Consider the following 22,503-nt stretch of genomic DNA (forward strand, 5'->3'; position numbering starts at 1 on the left):
GCGCGGATGGATATGTCAAATTTTGAAATGGTGGACGCCGATGTTTAATCAATTAGAGGGGCATGAAGCCCACCCTCAAGGGTGCTATTCCTGGACTCTCCTTTAGATCATGTTTTCTTGTCACTCAGCTGGCACAATTTTGGAAAAAGGTTTGGCAGCGGTTGCCATCCCTCACCGTGTCTACTCGGTGATTTTAAAACTCGATCTGAAACTAGAGCCCTCGTCTAGCACCTCCGTCCGGTGTTGCTCAGGCATTGCATAAATTTATGCCATCAGCGTGAATCCCCCAATGAATTCCTATGCTTGGAACCTCTCTTAGATCACCTTCTTCGATCACTCTATCAATGCAATTACGGAAGAGACTTGGCAGCAGTTGCCATTCTACACTGCATCTGTTCTGCGATTTCAAAGTTGATCTAATGGCAAGCCCTTGTCTCTAGCCATGAGGTGGGTGCTTAGCGCTCTAGAAAAATTTTTTGTGTGCCTATCGCAGCTACAATGGGAGAGGTGGTTGCCGCTAGCCTCTCCCATGCCCCCCTCATTGATTCAATGCCACTGTCAGGTCGGATGGATATGTCAGATTTTGAAACGCTGGACACCGACGTTGAATCAATTAGAGGGGCATGAAGCCCACCCTCAAGGGTGCTATTCTTGGACTCTCCTTTAGATCATGTTTTCTTGTCACTTATCTGGCACAATTTTGGAAAAAGGTTTGGCAGCGGTTGCCAGCCCTCACCGCGTCTTCTTGGTGATTTTAAAACTCGATCTAAAATGGGAGCCCTCGTCTATCGCCTCCGTCCGGTGTTGCTTGGGTATTGCATAAATTTATGCCATCGGCGTGAATCCCCCAACGAATGCCTACACTTGGACCCTCTCTTAGATCACCTTCTTTGATCACTCAAACAACATAATTACGGAAGAGACTTGGCAGCGGTTACCATTCTACACTGCGTCTGTTCTGCGATTTTGAAGTTGATCTAATGGCGAGCCCTTGTCTCTAGCCATGAGGTGGGTGGGTGGTTGGCGCTCAAGAAAAATTTTTTGCGTGCCTATCAAGGCTACAATGGGAGGCTTTGATAACAAAAGCTCTGGGTGACCCTCCCCAATAGAATCTGTGCTAGTGTTCGAGAAAGACACGTTATTTGGATTTCGAATATTGGCACCAGCATCGTTTCTCTATTGGAAGGGTCGTGAAGCCATCCAGATTTTTCTATGCGAGTGCTCTCTCCCTAGAGTTTTTCTCTTCACAACAACTTCTTTGGCACAAAATTTTTGGAATGGTTCGGCAGCAATTGTCGTTCCAATGGTGCCGTTGTGGTGGTTTCCTGGGCAGCGATCTGAAGGGCAAGCCGTCGTCTAGCAGTTGGGCTACGCATCACGAGTGACAAGGGAGCCTTTCTTATTGGAAGCTCCTCATGGCCATTCGATCAGAAGAGCCATTGCTCATGTGGGCAAGGATGAATGTAGCCTTAGATTCCAAATGAAATCAGTGACATAGGATCTGTATATAAGAGCGGAATGAAGGAGCAGCCCGTTTGCTATGCGCCTCCTCCCCAAAGTTGCTCCTCTTTCTCACTCCATTGCTACAATTTCGGGAGTTGTTCGACAGCGGTTTTCTTTCCAATGTGTGTCATTGTGGTGATCTGGAGAGTGATGCTAAGGGCGGGAGCTTGTGTCTAGAATTTGGGATGTTTGTGCGAGCAAGCAGGGGGGGCTTCTTTTCTCGAAACCTCTTCGTGGCCTTTGTATATAGACCCAGTGCCGACGATATCGATGGATGTGAGCCCTTGGATTCCAAATTTGTTGACAGCTAACATTGGTCTTTGTGAGAGATGGGTACAAAAGCACATCCCGATTGCTATGCGGGAGCTCCCCAAGGTCGCCTTTGTGCCAACTCGATTGACACCACATTGAGAATGGTTCGACAATGGTTGTCATTCCAATGTGTCATCGGGGGATGCCTTGGAAAGTGGCCTTTCAAGGGTGAGCTCGCGTCTAGTACTTGGATTGTGCATCGTGTCACAAGTGAATGGGGAGATCTCTCTGTGAATAGTGGCATGGTGATTGCAAGAGAAAATTGACTTAGTCAGAGCATTGGCCTCGGGCCATTGTGACGGTCTTGCAATTTCTCTTTAATTGCAACCTATGTTTGCGCAGTCGCAGAGTTTGCATGCAAGATGGGCCTTGTTCTTGAGAGTTCCAGGAGATGACCTCAAGAACTTTTGGATTGGGCTTGTATCTATTCTGAGACGGTAATGATGGTCATTAATCTGTGGTGATGAGTATATATCCCATTCAGTAATATCGCAGTGGCAGATCTGGTGGGAAGTACTTGTCGCTTTATTTTTTTGGATATACCCTATATGTAGGTGTCTGCACAGCTTGCAACACACTGCACATTTGGTGTTCGATTCTAAGATGTGCTTGTTGCTGAGTGTGTATGGAGTTGTATCTTTTAGCCAAGGGCTCTGTCTCATTGGCACATTCTATCATTGCATTTTTATCCTGCCCAGATGGCAAGAAGGAAAGAGATGGTTGCACGGGTGCATTGCTCGATGTCCCTAATTTCATCAAGGGTCCACTCTCCACCCTGAGTTTTTGCCGATTGGTAGAGCCTTGGGATTGAGAGGGGGGCCGGTGAAAGGTTTGGTTGCCACATAATTTATTCGCTAGTGCATTCTCAGTGCGTGTTCGCCTCTTCACTGTCTCATCCTACAGAAGTGCATGGCACTATCGTGATAGCCTTTGTGGTTCGGGCTAGTAGAAGCGTAGAGTATTAATGATAATTTTTGTTTGGATGTGGAAACTCTCCATGCCCTATCCTGCCCTGTGTGATCCGAATGGCTGCGGTTCATGGGTTCTACGGGAGATACTCTTCTTCAGCTCCCCCTAAAGAGAGCGTTCGATGTTTGCATTGTGTGGACAAAAAGCCCAAGGCATTTCATCTCTCTTCAGATGCGAAATTTTTTGAGGGCTTGTCGAAGTATGGTCATTTGTACGGGGTGCACCAAAAAGCATGTAGGGGGCATATGCTTGGGAAATGGATGTCTCTGAGTGTCCTTACTCGGTCGCGTGTGCGGTGTACATCTTTACATTATGAATTTGCTGCGAGCATTTATGATTCGAGCATTTTGGGGGAACGGGTTTCGTACGAGATGTTCTTCTCAGGCTCCTGCAAACTAGAGCGCTCATCTTTGCAATGCTCCGACAAGTGCAAGCCCAACGTGTCTGTCTAGGGGAAGAAATCACACGAATGCTTTTTTTCGAGATGTGGGTGCTCACGGGTGGTTCCCTCGCAGTGCAGTTCTTTGGTATGTGCATGTGCATGCCAATCACATAACCAGCCATGTTTGTGACTCACACGACCCTTCACCCTTCAGCACGGTGGTCTTCGTTGGCACTTCGGCAACCAGCTCTTCATCATGGGGAAATGTTTGTTGCGATTGAGAAGGATTTTGTCTGTGAGGGTGCACCTCAACAGGCGTGTAGGAGGCATATGCCTAGGAAATGGATGTCTCTGAGTGGCCTTACAATTGAGGTGGCTACGTGTGCGGTGCCATCTCGTACAGACTCAAGGCTTCTTTCTGAGTAGTGGTGATAGCGAGTTCGAGGGTAAAGGGTTTCATACGGGATGTTCTTCCCAGGTGCCAGTGAACCAAGGCTCCCTCTTTGGCCCTCTCCGGTCGACGATGGGACACTTTCCTCTTGTGTGAAATCTTTGAGCGTTGCGAGTCCTGCATGTGCTTTGAACGTCATTCTTGTTGCTTGTGCGGCAGATTATGTTTGGATGCATGACGGGGCGAATGCAAATTTTAGTTTCCCATCGCGGCGGGCATCCCTTCACTGTAGCAGGTCTTGGGGGTCCCCTCATTGTTAGAAGCTACCTGGTCGATCCTGCCAGTAGTCATATGCTTGTCTCAAAGATTAAGCCATGCATGTCTAAGTATGAACTATTTCAGACTGTGAAACTGCAGATGGCTCATTAAATTAGTTATAGTTTCTTTGATGGTACTTTGCTACTCGGATAACCGTAGTAATTCTAGAGCTAATACGTGCACCAAATCTTGACTCTCGGAAGGGATGCATTTATTAGATAAAAGGCCAGCACAGGCTCGCCCGCTATTCCTGTGATTCATGATAACTCGACGGATTACACGGCCTTTGTGCTGGCGACGCTACATAAAAATTTCTGCCCTATCAACTTTCGATGGTAGGATAGAGGCCTAATCTGGCCGAGCTCCAAAAACGGTGTCGTGGATGGCTGTTTGGTCACATTTTTCATTGAATTGGATTTTTAAGGGAGTTTTCCGTGCTATCGCAGATTTCTAATGTAGAGCGAGCCTCACACTAATAGCTTATATAGGAGAGGTTGTTGCCGCGAGCCTCTCCCATGCCCCTTTCATTGATTCAACATTGGTGTCTAGGCAGATCAGATTGTTGGGTTTTCAAACGGTATATGCTAATGTTGAATTAATGAAAGGGGCATGAAGCGATCTCAGTGCTTTTCCTTGGCTCTCCTTTAGATCATGTTTTTTGATGACTCAATTTTGGAAAAGGTGAGGCAGCTATTGCCGATCCATGGTGTGTCTTTTTGGTTATTTTAAAACTTGATCTAAACGTGAGCCCTTGTCTAGCACTCTAGCGTTGCTTGGTATAATGGCAATTTTCTATGGGTGCTCGATGCTCTAGCAATTTTTCATGGTATACTTATCGCGGCTACATGGGAGCTTTAATATTGAAAGCTCTTGGCAAAAAATGGTGGTTGAGCCATGTTGGCCGACCTGATCTGGGTGAGCCATGCTGGCCGACCTGATCTGGCTTAGCCATTTTCGTCGACCCGATCTGGCTTAGCTATTTTTGTCGACCTGATCTAGCTCTTCTTTCTCACTCCATTGGCACAAATTTGGGAGTTGATCGACAGTGGTTGTCATTCCAATGTGTCATTGCGGTGATCTAGAGAGCGATGCTAAGGGCGGGAGCTTGCATCTAGCATTTGGGGATGTTTGTGCAAGCGAGCAGGGAAGCTTCTCTTATTAGAACCTCTCCGTGGCCTTTGAATATAGATGCAGTGCTGATGATATCAATGCATACGAGCCTTGGATTCTAAATTTGTTTAGCTAACATTGGTTTTTGTGAGAGAAGGGTACGAAAGCACTTCTCGATTGCTATGCGGGAGCTCCCTAAGATCGCCTTTGTGCGAACTCGATCGGCACAACATTGGGAATGGTTCGATAGCAGTTGTCATTCCAATGTGTCATTGGGATGTCTTGGAATGCGGCCTTTCAAGGGTGAGCTCACATCTAGCACTTGGATTGTGCATCATCACAAGTGAATGGGGAGATCTCTTTGTGAATGGTGGAATGGTGATTGCAAGAGAAAATTGACTTAGTAGTCAGAGCATTGGCCTCGGGCCGTTATGATGGCCTTGCAATTTCTCTATAATTGCAACCTATGTTTGTGCAGTAGCAGAGTTTGCATGTAAGATTGGCCTTTGTTCTTGACAGTTCCAAGTACTCTCACCAAGTCACCAAGTCACCATGCTGGCTGACCTAATCTGGCCGAGCCATTCTAGGTGAGCCATTCTGGCCGACCCAATCTGGGTGAGCCATGCTGGCCGAGCCATTCTGGGCGAGCCATGCTGGCTGACTCGATCTGGCCGAGCTCCAAAAATGGTGTCGTGGATGGCTGTTTGGTCACATTTTTCATTGAATTGGATTTTTAAGTGAGTTGTCTATGCTATCACAGATTTCTAATGTAGAGCAAGCCTCACACTAATAGCTTATATAGGAGAGGTTGTTGCCGCGAGCCTCTCCTATGCCCCTTTCATTGATTCAATATTGGTGTCTAGGTGGATTGGATTGTTGGGTTTTCAAACGGTGTATGCTAATTTTGAATGAATGAAAGGGGCATGAAGCGATCTCAGTGCTTTTCCTTGGCTCTCCTTTAGATCATGTTTTCCGATGACTCAATTTTGGAAAAGGTGAGGCAATGGTTGCCGATCCATGGTGTGTCTTTTTGGTGATTTTAAAACTTGATCTAAACGTGAGCCCTTGTCTAGCACTCTGGCGTTGCTTGGTATAATGGCAATTTGCTATGGGTGCTTGCTGCTCTAGCAATTTTTCATGGTGTACTTATCACGGCTACATGGGAGCTTTAACATCGAAAGCTCTCAGCAAAAAATGGTGGCCGAGCCATGCTGGCCGACCCAATCTGGCTCTTCTTTCTCACTCCATCGGCACAAATTTGGGAGTTGTTCGATAGCGGTTGTCATTCCAACGTGTCATTGTGGTGATCTGGAGAGCGATGCTAAGGGTAGGAGCTTGTGTCTAGCATTTGGGGATGTTTGTGCAAGCGAGCAGGGGAGCTTCTCTTATCGGAACCTCTCCCTAGCCTTTGAATATAGACCCAGTGTGGATGATATCGATGCATATTAGCCTTGGATTCTAAAATTGTTCAGCTAACTTTGGTTTTTGTGAGAGATGGGTATGAAAGCACTTCTTGATCGATATGCGGGAGCTCCCTAAGATCGCCTCTATGCCAACTCAATCGGCACAACATTGGGAATGGTTCGATAGTGGTTGTCATTCCAATGTGTCATCGAGATGTCTTGGAATGCGGCCTTTCAAGGGCGAGCTCACATCTAGCACTTGGATTGTGTGTCATCACAAGTGAATGGGGACATCTCTTTGTGAACGGCGGCATTACGATTGCAAGAGAAAATTGACTTAGTAGTCAGAGCATTGGCCTCGGGCCATTGTGACGGCCTCTTGCAATTTCTCTATAATTGCAACCAATGTTTGCGCAGTAGCAGAGTTTGCATGTAAGATTGGCCTTTGTTCTTGATAGTTCCATGTACTCTCACCAAGTTAGCAAGTCACCATGCTAGCCGACCTGATCTGGCCAAGCCGATCTGGGCGAGCCATTCTGGCTGAACCGATCTGGGTGAGCCATGCTGGCCAACCCAATCTGGCTGAGCTCCAAAAATGGTGTCATGGATGGCTATTTAGTCACATTTTTCATTGAATTGGATTTTTAAGGGAGTTGTCTGTGCTATCGTAGATTTCTAATGCAGAGCGAGCCTCGCACTAATAGCTTATATAGGAGAGGTTGTTGCCGTGAGCCTCTCCCATGCCCCTTTCATTGATTCAATATTGGTATCTAGGCAGATCGGATTGTTGGGTTTTCAAATGGTGTATGCTGATGTTGAATCAATGAAAGGGGCATGAAGCGATCTCAGTGCTTTTCCTCAGCTCTCCTTTAGATAATATTTTTCGATGACTCAATTTTGGAAAAGGTGAGGCAGTGGTTGTCGATCCATGGCGTGTCTTTTTGGTGATTTTAAAACTTAATCTAAACGTGAGCCCTTGTCTAGCACTCCGGCGTTGCTTGGTATAATGGCAATTTGCTATAGGTGCTTGGCGCTCTAGCTATTTGTCATGGTGTACTTATCATGGCTACATGGGAGCTTTAATATGAAAAGCTCTCGGTGAAAAATGGTGGCCGAGCCATGCTGGCTGACCCGATCTAGCTTAGCCATTTTCGTCAACCCGATCTAGCTCTTCTTTCTCACTCCATTGGCACAAATTCGGGAGTTGTTTGACAGCGGTTGTCGTTCCAACATGTCATTGCGGTGATCTGGAGAGAAAAGCTAAGGGCAGGAGCTTGTGTCTAGCATTTGGGGATGTTTGTGCAAGCGAGCAGGGGAGCTTCTCTTATCAGAACCTCTCCGTGGCCTTTGAATATAGACCTAGTGCCGACGATATCGATGGATACAAGCCTTGGATTCTAAAATTGTTCAGCTAACATTGGTTTTTGTGAGAGATGGGTATGAAAGCACTTCCCAATCGATACGCGAGAGCTCCCTAAGATCACCTCTATGCCAACTCGATCGGTACAAAATTGGGAATGGTTTGACAATGGTTTTTGTTCCAATGTGTCATCGAGATGTCTTGGAATGCGGCCTTTCAAGGGTGAGCTCGCGTCTAGCACTTGGATTGTGCATCGTCACAAGTGAATGGGGAGATCTCTTTGTGAATGGTAGCATGGTGATTGCAAGAGAAAATTGACTTAGTAGTCGGAGCATTGGCCTCGGGCCATTGTGACGGCCTTGCAATTTCTCTATAATTGCAACCTATGTTTACGCAGTTGCAGAGTTTGCATGTAAGATTGTCCTTTGTTCTTGACAGTTCTAGGAGATGACTTCTAGAACTTTTGGATTGGGCCCCTTCAAGGTGAAATTCATCTAGTTGATCGAATGAGCTCGATGACCATTTCACTCCCTTGGCTCCATGAATTCAAATCCCATCCAACTGTCGTGAAGCCATCCCAATTTTGCTATGCGAGGGCTCTCTCGCCAGAGTCGTTCTCTTTGCAACTTCTTTGGCAAAATAATTTTGGAATGGTTCGATAGCAGTTGTTGTTCCAATGGTGCCATTGTGGTGGTTACTTGGGCAGCGATCTGAAGGGTGAGCCGTCGTCTAGCAGTTGGGCTGCGCATCACGGGTGATAAGGGAGCCTTTGTAATCGGAAGCTCCCCATGACCATTCGATGAGAAGAGCCATTGCTTGTGTGAGCAAGGATGAATCCAGCCTTGGATTCCAAAAAAAATCAACGACATCAGATCTATATATAAGAGCAGAATGAAGCAATAGCCCATTTGCTATGCGCAGCTCCCCAAAGTTGCTCATCTTTCTCACTCCATCGGCACAAATTTGGGAGTTGTTCGACAATGGTTGTCATTCCAATGTGTCATTGCGGTGATCTAGAGAGTGATGCTAAGGGCAAGAGCTTGTGTCTAGCTTTTGGGATGTTTGTGAGAGTGAGCAAGGGAGCTTCTCTTATCGAAACCTCTCGGTGGCCTTTGGATATATAGATCTAGTGCCGACGATATCGATGGATACGAGCCTTGGATTCTCAATTTGTTCACAGCTAACATTGTTTTTTGAGAGAGATGGGTATGAAAGCACATCTCGATTGCTACATGGGAGCTCCCTAAAGTCACCTCTGTGCCAACTCGATTAGCACAACATTGGGAATGGTTTGACAGCGGTTGTCATTCCAATGTGTCATTGGGGGATGTCTTGGAAAGTGGCCTTTCAAGGGTGAGCTTGCGTCTATCACTTGGATTGTGCGTCGTGTCACAAGTGAATGGGGAGATCTCCCTATGAATGATGGCATGGTGATTGCAACAAAAAATTGACTTAGTCGGAGCATTGTCCTCGGGCCACTATGATGGCCTTGAAATTTCTCTTTAACTGCAACCTATGTTTGCGTAGTAGCAGAGTTTACAAGTAATATGGGCCTTGTTCTTGAGAGTTCCAGGAGATGACCTCCAGAACTTTTGGATTGGGCCCCTTCAAGGTGAAATTCAACAAGTTGATCAGATGAGCTTGATGACCATTTCAGTCCCTTGGCTCCATGAATTCACATCTCCTAACTGATGACAATCATTTGCCTATTACAGCTACAATGGGAGACTTTGATAAAAAAAGCTCTTGGCTACCCTCCCCAATAGAATCAATGCTGGTGTTCGAGAAAGACACATTATTTGGATTTGCAATATTGGCACTAGCATCGTTTCTATTGGAAGGGCCGTGAAGCCATCGAAATTTTACTATGCGAGTGCTCTCTCCCCAGAGTGGTTCTCTTCGCAACAACTTCTTTGGCACAAAATTTTCAGAATGGTTCGGTAGCGGTTGTCATTCCAATGGTGCCATTGTGGTGGTTTCCTGGGCAACAATCTGAAGGGTGAGCCATCATCTAGCAGTTGGGATGCGCATCACGAGTTACAAGGGAGCCTTTGTAATCGGAAGGTCCCCGTGGCCATTCGATGAGAAGAGCCATTTGCTTGTGTGAGCAAGGACGAATGCAGCCTTGGATTCCAAACGAAATCAATGACATCAAATCTATATATAAGAGCAGAATGAAGCAACAGCCCGTTTACTATGTGCAGCTCCCCAAACTTTCTCTTCTTTCTCACTCCATCGACACAAATTCGGGAGTTGTTCAACAGTAGTTGTCGTTCCAATGTGTCATTGCGGCGATCTGGAGAGTGATGCTAAGGGTGGGAGCTTGTGTCTAGCATTTGGGATGTTTGTGAGGGCGAGCAGGGGAGCTTCTCTTATCGGAACCTATCCATGGCCTTTGAATATATAGACCTAGTGCCGACAATATCAATGGATATGAGCCTTGGATTCTAAATTTGTTCACAGCAAACATTGGTTTTTGTGAGAGATGGGTATGAAAGCACATCTCGATTTCTACGCGGGAGCTCCCTAAGGTCACCTTTGTGCCAACTCGATCGACACAACATTGGGAATGGCTCGACAGCAGTTGTCGTTCCAATGTGTAATCGGGGGATGTCTTGGAAAGTGGTCTTTCTTTTAAGGGTGAGCTCGTGTCTAGCACTTGGACTGTGCGTTGCATCACAATTGAATGGGGAGATCTCTCTATGAATGGCGGCATGGTGATTGCAAGAGAAAATTGACTGAGTCAGAGCATTGGCCTTGGGCCATTGTGACGGCCTCGCAATTTCTCTTTAATTGCAACCTATGTTTGCGTAGTAGCAGAGTTTGCATGTAAGATGGGCCTTGTTCTTGAGAGTTCTAGGAGATGACCTCTGAAACTTTTGGATTGGGCCCCCTTCAAGGTGAAATTCATCCAGTTGATTGGATGAGCTCGATGACCATTTCAGTCCCTTGGCTCCATGAACTCACATCTCCTAACTGATGACAATCTTTTGCTCCTCTGCCGACCTCATAAAAAATTGGCTCGTGAATGGCTGTTTGGTCAGAATTTTCAAGGATTTGGATTTTTAAGGCAGCTGTCAGTGTTTTCTCTATTTTCTAATGTACAGCGAGCCTTGCACTAATAGCTTATATAGGAGTTGCGGTTGCCATGAGCCTCTCCCATGCCCCTCTCATTGATTCAACGCCGCAGTCAAGGTAGGTGGATATGTCAATTTTTGAAACGGTGGACGCTGACGTTGAATCAATTAGAGGGGCATGAAGCCCACCCTCGATGTGTTATTCCTTAACTCTTCTTTAGATCATGTTGTCTTGTCACTCAGCTGGCACAATTTTAGAAAAAGGTTTGGCAACGGTTGCCAGCCCTCACCGCGTCTACTTGGTGATTTTAAAACTCGATCTAAAACGGGAGCCCTCGTCTAGCACCTCCGTCCGGTGTTGCTTGGGTATTGCATAAATTTATGCCATCAGCATGAATTCCCCAATGAATGCCTACGCTTGGACCCTCTCTTAGACCACCTTCTTCGATCACTTGATCGACGCAACTACGGAAGAGACTTGGCAGCGGTTGCCATTCTACATCGCATCTATTCTGCGATTTTGAAGTTGATCTAATGGCGAGCCCTTGTCTCTAGCCATGAGGTGGGTGCTTGGTGCTCTAGCAAAATTTTTTGCGTGCCTATCGCGGCTACAATGGCAGAGGTAGTTGCCGCGAGCCTCTCTCGTGCCCCCCTCATTGATTCAACGCCGCTGTCAGGGTGGATGGATATGTCAGATTTTGAAATGGTGGACCCTGACGTTGAATCAATTAGAGGGGCATGAAGCCCACCCTCGAGGGTGCTATTCCTGGACTTTCCTTTAGATCATGTTTTCTTGTCACTCAGCTGGCACAATTTCAGAAAAAGGTTTGGTAGCAGTTGCCGGTGCTGACCGCGCCTGCTTGGTGATTTTAAAACCTTATGTAAAATGGGAGAGGTGGTTGCTGAGAGCCTCTCCCATGCCTCCCTCATTGATTCAATGCCGCTGTCAGGGCGGATGGATATGTCAGATTTTGAAACGGTGGACACCAACGTTGAATCAATTAGAGGGGCATGAAGCCCACCCTCTAGGGTGCTATTCCTGGACTCTCCTTTAGATCATGTTTTCTTGTCCCTCAGCTGGCGCAATTTTGGAAAAAGATTTGGTAGAGGTTGCTAGCCCTCACCACGTCTACTTGGTGATTTTAAAACTCGATCTAAAATGGGAGCCCTCGTCTAGCACCTTTGTCCAATGTTGCTCAGGCATTGCATAAATTTATGCCATCGGCGCGAATCCCCCTATGAATGCCTACACTTGGACCCTCTCTTAGATCACCTTCTTCGATCACTCAACCGGCACAACTACGAAAGAGACTTGGCAGCAGTTGCCATTCTACACCGCGTCTGTTCTGCAATTTTAAAGTTGATCTAATGGCAAGCCCTTGTCTATAGCCATGACGTGGGTGCTTGGCGCTCTAGAAAATTTTTTTGCGTGCCTATCACAGCTACAATGGGAGAGGTGGTTTGCACGAGCCTCTCCCGTGCGATCCTCATTGATTCAACGTTGCTGTCAGGGTGGATGGATATGTTAGATTTTGAAATGGTGGACACCGAGGTTGAATCAATTAGAGGGGCATGAAGCCCACCCTCGAGGGTGCTATTCCTGGACTCTATTTTAGATCATGTTTTCTTGTCACTTAGCTAGTGCAATTTTAGAAAAAGGTTTGGCAATGGTTGCCAGCCCTCACCGCGTCTACTTAGTGATTTTAAAACCTGATCTAAAATGGGAGCCCTCGTCTAGCACCTCTGTTCGGTGTTGCTCGAGTATTGCATAAATTTTTTCTATCAGCGTGAATCCCCCAATGAATCCCTAGCCTTGGACTCTCTCTTAGATCACTTTTTTCGATCACTCGATCGACGCAATTACAGAAGAGGCTTGGTAGTGGTTGCCATTCCATAGTGCGTTTGTTTAGCGATTTCGAAGTTGATCTAATGGCGAGCCCTTGTCTAGCCATGAGGTGGGTGCTTGGGGCTCTAGCAATTTTTTGTGTGCCTATCGCGGCTAAAATGGGAGCTTTGATAACAAAAGCTCTTGACGACCCTCTACAATAGAATCAGTGCCGGTGTTCACGAAAGACACGCTATTTGGATTTGGAATATTGGCACCAGCATTGTTTCTATTGGGAGGGCCATGAAGCCATCCCGATTTTGCTATGTGAGGGCTCTCTCCCCAGAGTCATTCTCTACATAAAAACTTCTTTGGCACAAAATTTCCAGAATAGTTTGGCAGTGGTTGTCATTCCAATGGTGCTGTTGTGGTGGTTGCCTGGGCAGCGATCTAAAGGGCAAGCCATCGTCCAGCAGTTGGGCTGCGCACCATGAGTGACAAGGGAGCCTCTGTTATCAGAAGCTCCCCTTGGCCATTTGATTAGAAGAGCCATTACTTGTGTGAGCAAGGATGAATGCAGCCTCAGATTCCAAATGAAATCAATGACGTCGAATCTATATAAGAGCAGAATGAAGCAGCAGCAGCCTGTTTGCTATGCGCGGCTCCCCAAAGTTGCTCTTCTTTCTCACTCCATTGCCACAATTTTGGGAGTTGTTCGAGAGTGGTTGTCATTCCAATGTGTCATTGCGATGATCTGGAGAGCGATGCTAAGGGCTGGAGCTTTTGTCTAGAATTTGGGATTTTTGTGCGAGTGAGCAGGGCAGCTTCTCTTATCAGAACCTCTCTGTGGCCTTTGTATATAGACCCAGTGGCGACGATATCGATGGATGTGAGCCCTTGGATTCCAAATTTGTTCATAGCTAACATTGGTTTTTGTGAGAGATGGGCATGAAAGCACATCCTGATTGCTATGCGGGAGCTCCCTAAGGTCACCTTTGTGCCAACTTGATCAGCACAACATTGGGAATGGTTCGACAGCAGTTGTCATTCCAATGTGTCATCGGGGGATGTCTTAGAAAGTGGTCTTTCTTTCAAGGGCGAGCTCGTGTCTAGCACTTGGATTATGCATCATGTCACAAGTGAATGGGGAGATCTCTCTATGAATGGCAGCATGGTGATTGCAAGAGAAAATTGACTTAGTCAAAGCCATTGGCCTGGGGCCATTGTGACGGCCTTGCAATTTCTCTTTAATTGCAACCTATGTTTGTGCAGTAGCAGAGTTTACATGTAAAGATGGGCCTTGTTCTTGAGAGTTCCAGGAGATGACCTCCGGAACTTTAGGATTGGACCCCTTCAAGGTGAAATTCATCCAGTTGATCGGAAGAGCATGATGATCATTTCAGTCCCTTGGGTCCATGAACTCACATCTCCTAATCGATGACAATCTTTTGCTCCTCTACCGACCTCATAAAAAATTGGGTCGTGAATGGCTGTTTGGTCAAAATATTCAAGGATTTGGATTTTTAAGGCAATTTTTGGTGTGTTTGCTAAATTCTAATACAGAGTGAGCCTCGCAGTAATAGCTTATATAGGAGAGGTGGTTGCCACGAGCCTCTCCTGTGCCCCTCTCATTGATTCAATGCTGGTGTCATGGCGGATGGATATGTCAGATTTTGAAATAGTGGACGCCGACGTTGAATCAATTAGAGGGGCATGAAGCCCACCCTCGATGTGTTATTCCTCGACTCTCCTTTAGATCATGTTTTCTTGTCACTCAGCTGGCGCAATTTCGGAAAAAGGTTTGGCAGCGGTTGCTAGCCCTCACCGCATCTACTTGGTGATTTTAAAACTTGATCTAAAACGGGAGCCCTCATCTAGCACCTCCATCTAGTGTTGCTCAGGTATTGCATAAATTTATTCCATCAGTGCAAATCCCCCAACGAATGCCTACGCTTGGACCCTCTCTTAGATCACCTTCTTCGATCACTCGACTGACGCAACTACGAAAGAGACTTGGCAGTGGTTGCCATTCTACACCACGTCTATTCTGTGATTTTGAAGTTGATCTAATGGCGAGCCCTCGTCTCTAGCCATGAGGTGGGTGCTTGGCACTCTAGAAAATTTTTTTGCATGCCTATTGCGGCTACAATGGGAGAGGTGGTTGCCGTGAGCCTCTCCCATGCCCCCCTCATTAATTCAATGCCGCTATCAGGGTGGATGGATATGTCAGTTTTTGAAATGGTGGACACCAACGTTGAATCAATTAGAGGGGCAAGAAGCCCACCCTCGAGGATGCTGTTCTTGGACTCTCCTTTAGATCATGTTTTCTTGTTACTCAACTGGCACAATTTCAGAAAAAGGTTTGGCAGCGGTTGCCAGCCCTCACCGCGTTTACTTGGTGATTTTAAACCTCGATCTAAAATGGGAGCCCTCGTCTAGCACCTCCGTCCGGTGTTGCTCGGGTATTGCATAAATTTATGCCATCAGCGCAAATCCCCCAACGAATGCCTACGCTTGGACCCTCTCTTAGATCGCCTTCTTTGATCACTCGACCGACGCAACTATGGAAGAGACTTGGCAGCAGTTGCCAATCTACACCGCGTCTGTTCTACGATTTCAAAGTTGATCTAATGGCGAGCCCTTGTCTCTAGCCATAAGGTGGGTGTTTCGCACTCTAGCAAAATTTTTTGCGTGCCTATCACAGCTACTATGGGAGAGGTGGTTGCTGCGAGCCTCTCCCGTGCCCCCCTCATTGATTCAATGCCGCTGTCAGGGCAGATGGATATGTCAGATTTTGAAATGGTGGATGCTGACATCGAATCAATTAGAGGGGCATGAAGCCCACCCTCATAGGTGCTATACCTGAACTCTCCTTTAGATCATGTTTTCTTATCACTCAGCTGGCGCAATTTCAGAAAAAGGTTTGCCAATGGTTGCCAGCCCTCATCGCATCTACTTGGTGATTTTATAACTCAATCTAAAATGGGAGCCCTCGTCTAGTACCTCCGTTCGGTGTTGCTCAGGTATTGCATAAATTTTTTCCATCAATGCAAATCCCCCAACAAATGCCTACACTTTGAAGTTGATCTAATGGTGAGCCCTTGTCTCTAGCCATGAGGTGGGTGCTTTGGCACTCTAGCATGAAGCCCACCCTCGAGGGTGCTATTCCTGCACTCTGCTTTAGATCATGTTTTCTTGTCACTAAGGTGGTGCAAATTCGGAAAAAGGTTTGGCAGCAGTTGCCAGCCCTCATCGCATCTACTACTTGGTGATTTTAAAACTTGATCTAAAATGGGAGCCCTCGTGTAGCACCTCCGTCTGATGTTGCTCGGGTGTTGCATAAATTTATGCCATCAGTGTGAATCCCCCAATAAATTCCTACACTTGGACCCTCTCTTAGATCACCTTCTTCGAACACTCGACCGACGCAATTACGGAAGAGGCTTGGTAGCGGTTGCCATTCTACATCATTTCTGTTCTACGATTTCAAAGTTGATCTGATGGTGAGCCCTTGTCTATAGCCATGAGGTGGGTGCTTTGGGGCTCTACCAAAATTTTTTGCATGCCTATCAAGGCAACAATGAGAGAGGTGGTTGCCGCGAGCCTCTCTCATGCCCCCCTCATTGATTCAATGCCGCTGTCAGGGCAGATGCATATGTCATATTTTGAAATGGTGGACGCTGACGTTGAATCAATTAGAGGGGCATGAAGCCCACCCTCGAGGGTGCTATTCCTAGACTCTCCTTTAGATCATATTTTCTTGTCACTCAGCTAGCACAATTTTAGAAAAAGGTTTGGCAGCGTTTGCCAGCCCTCACCGCGTCTTCTTGGTGATTTTAAAACTCGATCTAAAATGGGAGCCCTCGTCTAGCACCTCCATCCGGTGTTGCTCGGGTATTGCATAAATTTATGCCATCGGCGTGAATCCCCCAATGAATGCCTATGCTTGGACCCTCTCTTAGATCACCTTCTTCGATCACTCGACTGACGCAATTACGGAAGAGACTTGGCAGCGGTTGCCATTCTACACCGCATCTGTTCTGCGATTTCGAAGTTGATCTAATGGCGAGCCCTTATCTCTAGCCATGAGGTGGGTGGGAGGCTTTGATAACAAAAGCTCTTGGTGACCCTCCCCAATAGAATCGGTGCTGGTGTTTGAGAAAGACACATTATTCGGATTTCGAATATTGGCACCAGCATCATTTCTCTATTGGAAGGTCCGTGAATCCATCCCGATTTTGCTATGCGAGTGCTCTCTCCCCAGAGTCGTTCTCTTTGCAATAACTTCTTTGGCACAAAATTTTTAGAATGGTTCAGCAGCGATTGTCGTTCTAATGGTGCCGTTGTTGTGGTTGCCTGGGTAGCGATCTAAAGGGCGAGCCATTGTCTAGTAGTTGGGCTACGCATCACGAGTGACAAAGGAGCCTTTGTTATTGGAAGCTCCCCGTGGCCATTCAATTAGAAGAGCCATTGCTCATGTCGGCAAGGACAAATGCAGCCTTAGATTCCAAATGTAATCAGTGACATCGGATCTGTATATAAGAGTGGAATGAAGGAGCAGCCCGTTTGCTATGCACCTCCTCCCCAAAGTTGCTCGTCTTTCTCACTCCATTGCCACAATTTTGGGAGTTGTTCGACAGTGGTTTTCATTCCAATGTGTGTCATTGCAGTGATCTGGAGAGCAATGCTAAGGGCAAGAGCTTGTGTCTAGAATTTGGGATGTTTGTGCGAGCGAGCAGGGGGGGCTTCTCTTCTCGGAACCTCTCCGTGGCCTTTGTATATAGACCCAGTGCCGACGATATCGATGGATGCGAGCCCTTGGATTCCAAATTTATTCACAGCTAACATTGGTCTTTGTGAGAGATGGGTATGAAAGCACATCCCGATTGCTATGCGGGAGCTCCCCAAGGTCGCCTCTGTGCCAACTCGATCAACACAACATTGGGAATGGTTCGACAGCGGTTGTTGTTCCAATGTGTCATTGGGGGATGCCTTGGAAAGTGGCCTTTCAAGGGAAAGCTCGCGTCTAGCACTTGGATTGTGCATCGCGTCACAAGTGAATGGGGAGATCTCTCTGTGAACGGCGGCATGGTGATTGCAAGAGAAAATTGACTTAGTCAGAGCATTGGCCTCGGGCCATTGTGACGGCCTTGCAATTTCTCTTTAATTGCAACCTATGTTTGCACAGTAGTAGAGTTTGCATGTAAGATGGGCCTTGTTCTTGAGAGTTCCAGGAGATGACCTCCGGAACTTTTGGATTGGGCCCCTTCAAGGTGAAATTCATCCAGTTGATCGGATGAAGCTTGATGTGCTTGTATCTATTCCGAGATGGTAATGATGGTCATTAATCTGTGGTGGTGAGTATATATCCCATTCGGTAATATTGCAGTGGCGGAGCTGGTGGGAAGTACTTGTCACTTTGTTTTGTTTGATATACCCTATATGTAGGTGTCTGCATGGCTTGCAACACACTGCACATTTGGTGTTCGATTCTAAGATGCGCTTGTTGCTGAGTGTGTATGGAGTTGTATCTTTTAGCCAAGGGCTCTGTCTCATTGCCACGTTCTATCATTGCATTTTTATCCTGCCTGGATAGCAAGAAGGAAAGAGATGGTTGCACAGGTGCATTTCTTGATGTCCCTAATTTCATGAAGGGTCCACTCTCCAACCTAAGTTTTTTCCAATTGGTAGAGCCTTGGGATTGAGAGGGGGGCCGGCGAAAGGTTTGGTTGCCGCATAATTTATTTGCTAGTGCATTCTCGGTGCGTGCTCGCCTCTTCACTGTCTCATCCTACAGAAGTGCATGGCACTATCGTGACAGCCTTTGTGGTCTGGGCTAGTAGAAGTGTAGAGTATTACTGATAATTTTTGTTTGGATGCGAAAACTCTCCATGCCCTATCCTGCCCTGTGCAATCCGAACGGCTGCGGCTTATGGGTTCTGCAGGAGATACTCTTCTTCAGCTCCCCCCTAAAGAGAGCGTTCGGTGTTTGCATTGTGTGGACAAAAAGCCCAAGGCATTTCATCTCTCTTTAGATGTGAAATTCTTGGAGGGCTTGTCAAATTATGGCCATTTGTATGGGGTGCACCAAAAAGCGTGTAGGGGGCATATGCCTGGGAAATGGATGTCTCTGAGTGTCCTTACTTGGTCGCGTGTGTGGTGTACATCTTTGCATTATGACTCTTCTATGAGCATTTGTGATTTGAGCATTTTGGGGGAATGGGTTTCATACAAGATGTTCTTCTCAGGCTCCTGCGAACCAGAGCGCTCGTCTTTGCGATGCTCCGACAAGTGCAGGCCCAACATGTCTGTCTAGGGGAAGAAATCACACGAATGATTTTTGCTGAGATGTGGGTGCTCGTGGGTGGTTCCCTTGCGGTGCAGTTCTTCGGTATGTGCATGTGCATGAGATTGAAGCTTGTTCGACAATGCTACTGTGAGAGTGTTCACCCGCAGGAACTTTTTTGTACCTGTGCTGGTAGATCACGTGTCATGGGGAATGGTTAGTGAGGCTGTGCTAGGAAAGGAGATATTTGCCAGAGGTTAGACATGTCTGTGTATGCGGGTGGGCTCTCATCACCTATAAATGTGCGGAGGGGGTGTTATACACGATGCCCTTGAGCGGCCTTATAATTGAGGTGGTCGCGTGCACAATGATGCCCTCGCCATTCACATAACCAGCCATGTTTTCGACTCACACAACTGTTCACCCTTCAGCACGGTGGTCTCCATTGGCAGTTCGACAACCAGCTCTTCATCATGGGAAAATGTTTGTTGCGATCAAGAAGGATTTTTTCTGTATGGGTACACCTCAACAGGCATATAGGAGGCATATGCCTGGGAAATGGATGTCTCTGAGTGGCCTTACAATTGAGGTGGCTATGTGCACGGTGCCATCTCGTACAAACTCGAGGCTTCTTTTTGAGTAGTGGTGACAGCGAGTTCGAGGGTAAAGGGTTCCATATGGGATGTTCTTCCTAGGTTCCTGTGAACCGAAGCTCCCTGTTTGGCCCTCTCCGGTCGACGATGGGACACTTTCCTCTTGTGTGAAATCTTTGAGCGTTGCGAGTCCTGCATGTGCTATGAACATCATTCTTGTTGCTTGTGCAACGGATTATGTTTGGATGCATGACGGAGCGAATGCAAATTTTGGTTTCCCATCATGGCGGGCATCCCTTGGCTGTAGTAGGTCTTGGGGGTCTCCTCGTTGTTAGAAGCTACCTGGTCAATCCTGCCAGTAGTCATATGCTTGTCTCAAAGATTAAGCCATGCATGTCTAAGTATGAACTATTTCAGACTGTGAAACTATGGATGGCTCATTAAATCAGTTATAGTTTCTTTGATGGTACTTTGCTACTCGAATAATTGTAGTAATTCTAGAGCTAATACGTGTACCAAATCTTGACTCTCGAAAGGGATGCATTTATTAGATAAAATGTCGGCACGGGCTCGCCCGCTATTCTGGTGATTCATGATAACTTGACGAATCACATGGCCTTTGTGCTGGTGATGCTTCATTCAAATTTCTGCCCTATTAACTTTCGATGGTAGGATAGAGGCCTACCATGGTGGTGATGGGTGACAGAGAATTAGGGTTTCATTCCGGAGAGGGAGCCTAAGTAATAGCTACCACATCCAAGGAAGGCAGCAGGCGTGCAAATTACCCAATCCTGACATGGGGAGGTAGTGACAATAAATAACAATACTAGGCTCATTTAGTCTGGTAATTGGAATGAGTACAATCTAAATCCCTTAATGAGGATCCATTGGAAGGCAAGTCTGGTGCTAGTAGCCGCAGTAATTCCAGCTCCAATAGCATATATTTAAGTTGTTGCAGTTAAAAAGCTCGTAGTTGGACCTTGGGTCATCACAGTCAGTCCACCTTCTGGGTGTGCACTAGCCCTCATGTCCCTTCTGTCGGCGGTGTGTTCCTAGCCTTAATTGGCTGGGTCATGGTTCTGGCACCGTTACTTTGAAAAAATTAGAGTGCTCAAAGCAAGCCTATGCTCTGAATACATTAGCATGGAATAACGCAATAGGAGTCTGGTCTTGTTCCATTGGCCTTCGGGACTAGAGTAATGATTAATAGGGACTGTCGGGGGCATTCATATTTCATTGTCAGAGGTGAAATTCTTGGATTTATGGAAGATGAACCACTGCGAAAGCATTTGCCAAGGATGTTTTCATTAATCAAGAATGAAAGTTGGCGGCTCGAAGACAATCAGATACCGTCCTAGTCTCAACCATAAACAATGCCGACCAGGGATCGGCAGATGTTGCTCTAAGGACTCCGCTAGCACCTTCTATGAAATCAGAGTGTTTGGGTTCCGGGGGGAGTATGGTTGCAAGGCTGAAACTTAAAGGAATTGACAGAAGGGCACCACTAGGAGTGGAGCCTGTAGCTTAATTTGACTCAACACAGGGAAACTTATCAGGTCTAGACATAGTAAGGATTAACAGATTGAGAGCTCTTTCTTGATTCTATGGGTGGTGGTGCATGGCCATTCTTAGTTGGTGGAGTGATTTTTCTAGTTAATTCTGTTAACGAACGAGACCTCAGCCTGCTAACTAGCTATGCGGAGGTTCCCCTTAACGGGTAGCTTCTTAGAGGGACTATGGCCTCCTAGGCCATGGAAGTTTGAGGCAATAATAGATCTGTGATGTCCTTAGATGTTCTGGGCCGCACATGCGCTACACTGATGCAACCAACAAGTTTCTCTCCCTGGCCCGAAAGGTTTGGGAAATCTTGCCAAATTGCATCGTGATGGGGATAGACCATTGCAATTATTGATCTTCAACGAGGAATTCCTAGTAAGCGCAAGTCATCAGCTCGCGTTGACTATGTCCCTGCCCTTTGTACACACCGCCCATCGCTCCTACCGATTGAATGATCTAGTGAAGTGTTCGGATCGTGGCAACGACGGCAGTTCCTGTCGACAACATCGCATGAAGTTCACTGAACCTTATCATTTAGAGGAAGGAGAAGTCGTAACAAGGTTACCGTAGGTGAACCTGCGGTAGGATTATTGTCGGTTTGAGACCCTAAATCGTGTAGGGGATGGAGCTGGCCTCCTCCTCGCCCCCAAAATCTCGATGATGTGCGGACACTTGGCCCTACAGTAATGTGCTGGATGACCAAGCTACAGGTCCAGCACCATTGAGGTTGAGGGTCACATCGAATGCCTGTGATCGAAAGCATGGATTCCCCACGGGGCAAAGAAGAGACTCGGATGTAATCTGGATTAGGATCGGTGCCTTCGAACGATGTCCATGTCAGAGTGAGAGGTCTCTACTCAGTTGCAGTTTAGAGGGGGTTTAGGCCTCATCCCTCATTGAGATTTCATGGTCCAATCGCGTGCGTGGCGCTGTGCCAGGGATCCATCATTTTGACAGTGGCAAGTCAGGACTGCCACAACCCCCCATTGCCTTGCCCAGGTGTGTTGACTCATCGCTTGGAGCATTCTGTGTTTAGGATGGGTGTACTCGCATGATTTGCGAGGCAGGGGCCCCATCTGCTGACACGGCTCTCCCATGCGTCGTCTCCCACCTTTGAGAGGTGATGGGGCAAGGACACACCACAACATTCCTTGTCGCACCCGTTGGGTGCTCGGGGTTTGGGATGTGTCAACACCCAACACACAGGTGCATCGCACACCTTAGAAATCCAAAGAACGAAGCGTGAGCCAACACCTTGCGCGCTTGGGTCGCCGAAAGACAAAAACAAAACAAAATCATGACTCTCGGCAACGGATATCTCGGCTCTCACCATGATGAAGAATGTAGCGAAATGTGATACTTAGTGTGAATTGGAGAATCCCATGAATCATCAAGTCTTTGAATGCAAGTTGCACCC

The 22,503-nt window shown here is 46.9% G+C and overlaps 2 non-coding genes across 2 annotated transcripts in view; both read left to right on the plus strand.

The window, feature by feature from the left end:
• The first annotated feature begins 19,868 nt into the window (after window positions 1–19,868).
• Window positions 19,869–21,679, plus strand: LOC149548681 (18S ribosomal RNA). The gene has a single exon (XR_016354740.1). It is a non-coding gene; the product is annotated as an 18S ribosomal RNA (ribosomal RNA).
• A 706-nt stretch (window positions 21,680–22,385) lies between these two features.
• Window positions 22,386–22,503, plus strand: part of LOC149548682 (5.8S ribosomal RNA) — a 154-nt gene continuing 36 nt past the window's right edge. Inside the window, exon 1 of the ribosomal RNA XR_016355013.1 lies at window positions 22,386–22,503. This exon is cut by the window's right edge and continues 36 nt beyond it. This is a non-coding gene — a ribosomal RNA (5.8S ribosomal RNA).

This window comes from Cupressus sempervirens, chromosome 7, assembly GCF_028749045.1.
Source record: "Cupressus sempervirens isolate cs-2001-9-10 chromosome 7, ASM2874904v1, whole genome shotgun sequence".
Lineage (NCBI taxonomy): Eukaryota > Viridiplantae > Streptophyta > Pinopsida > Cupressales > Cupressaceae > Cupressus > Cupressus sempervirens.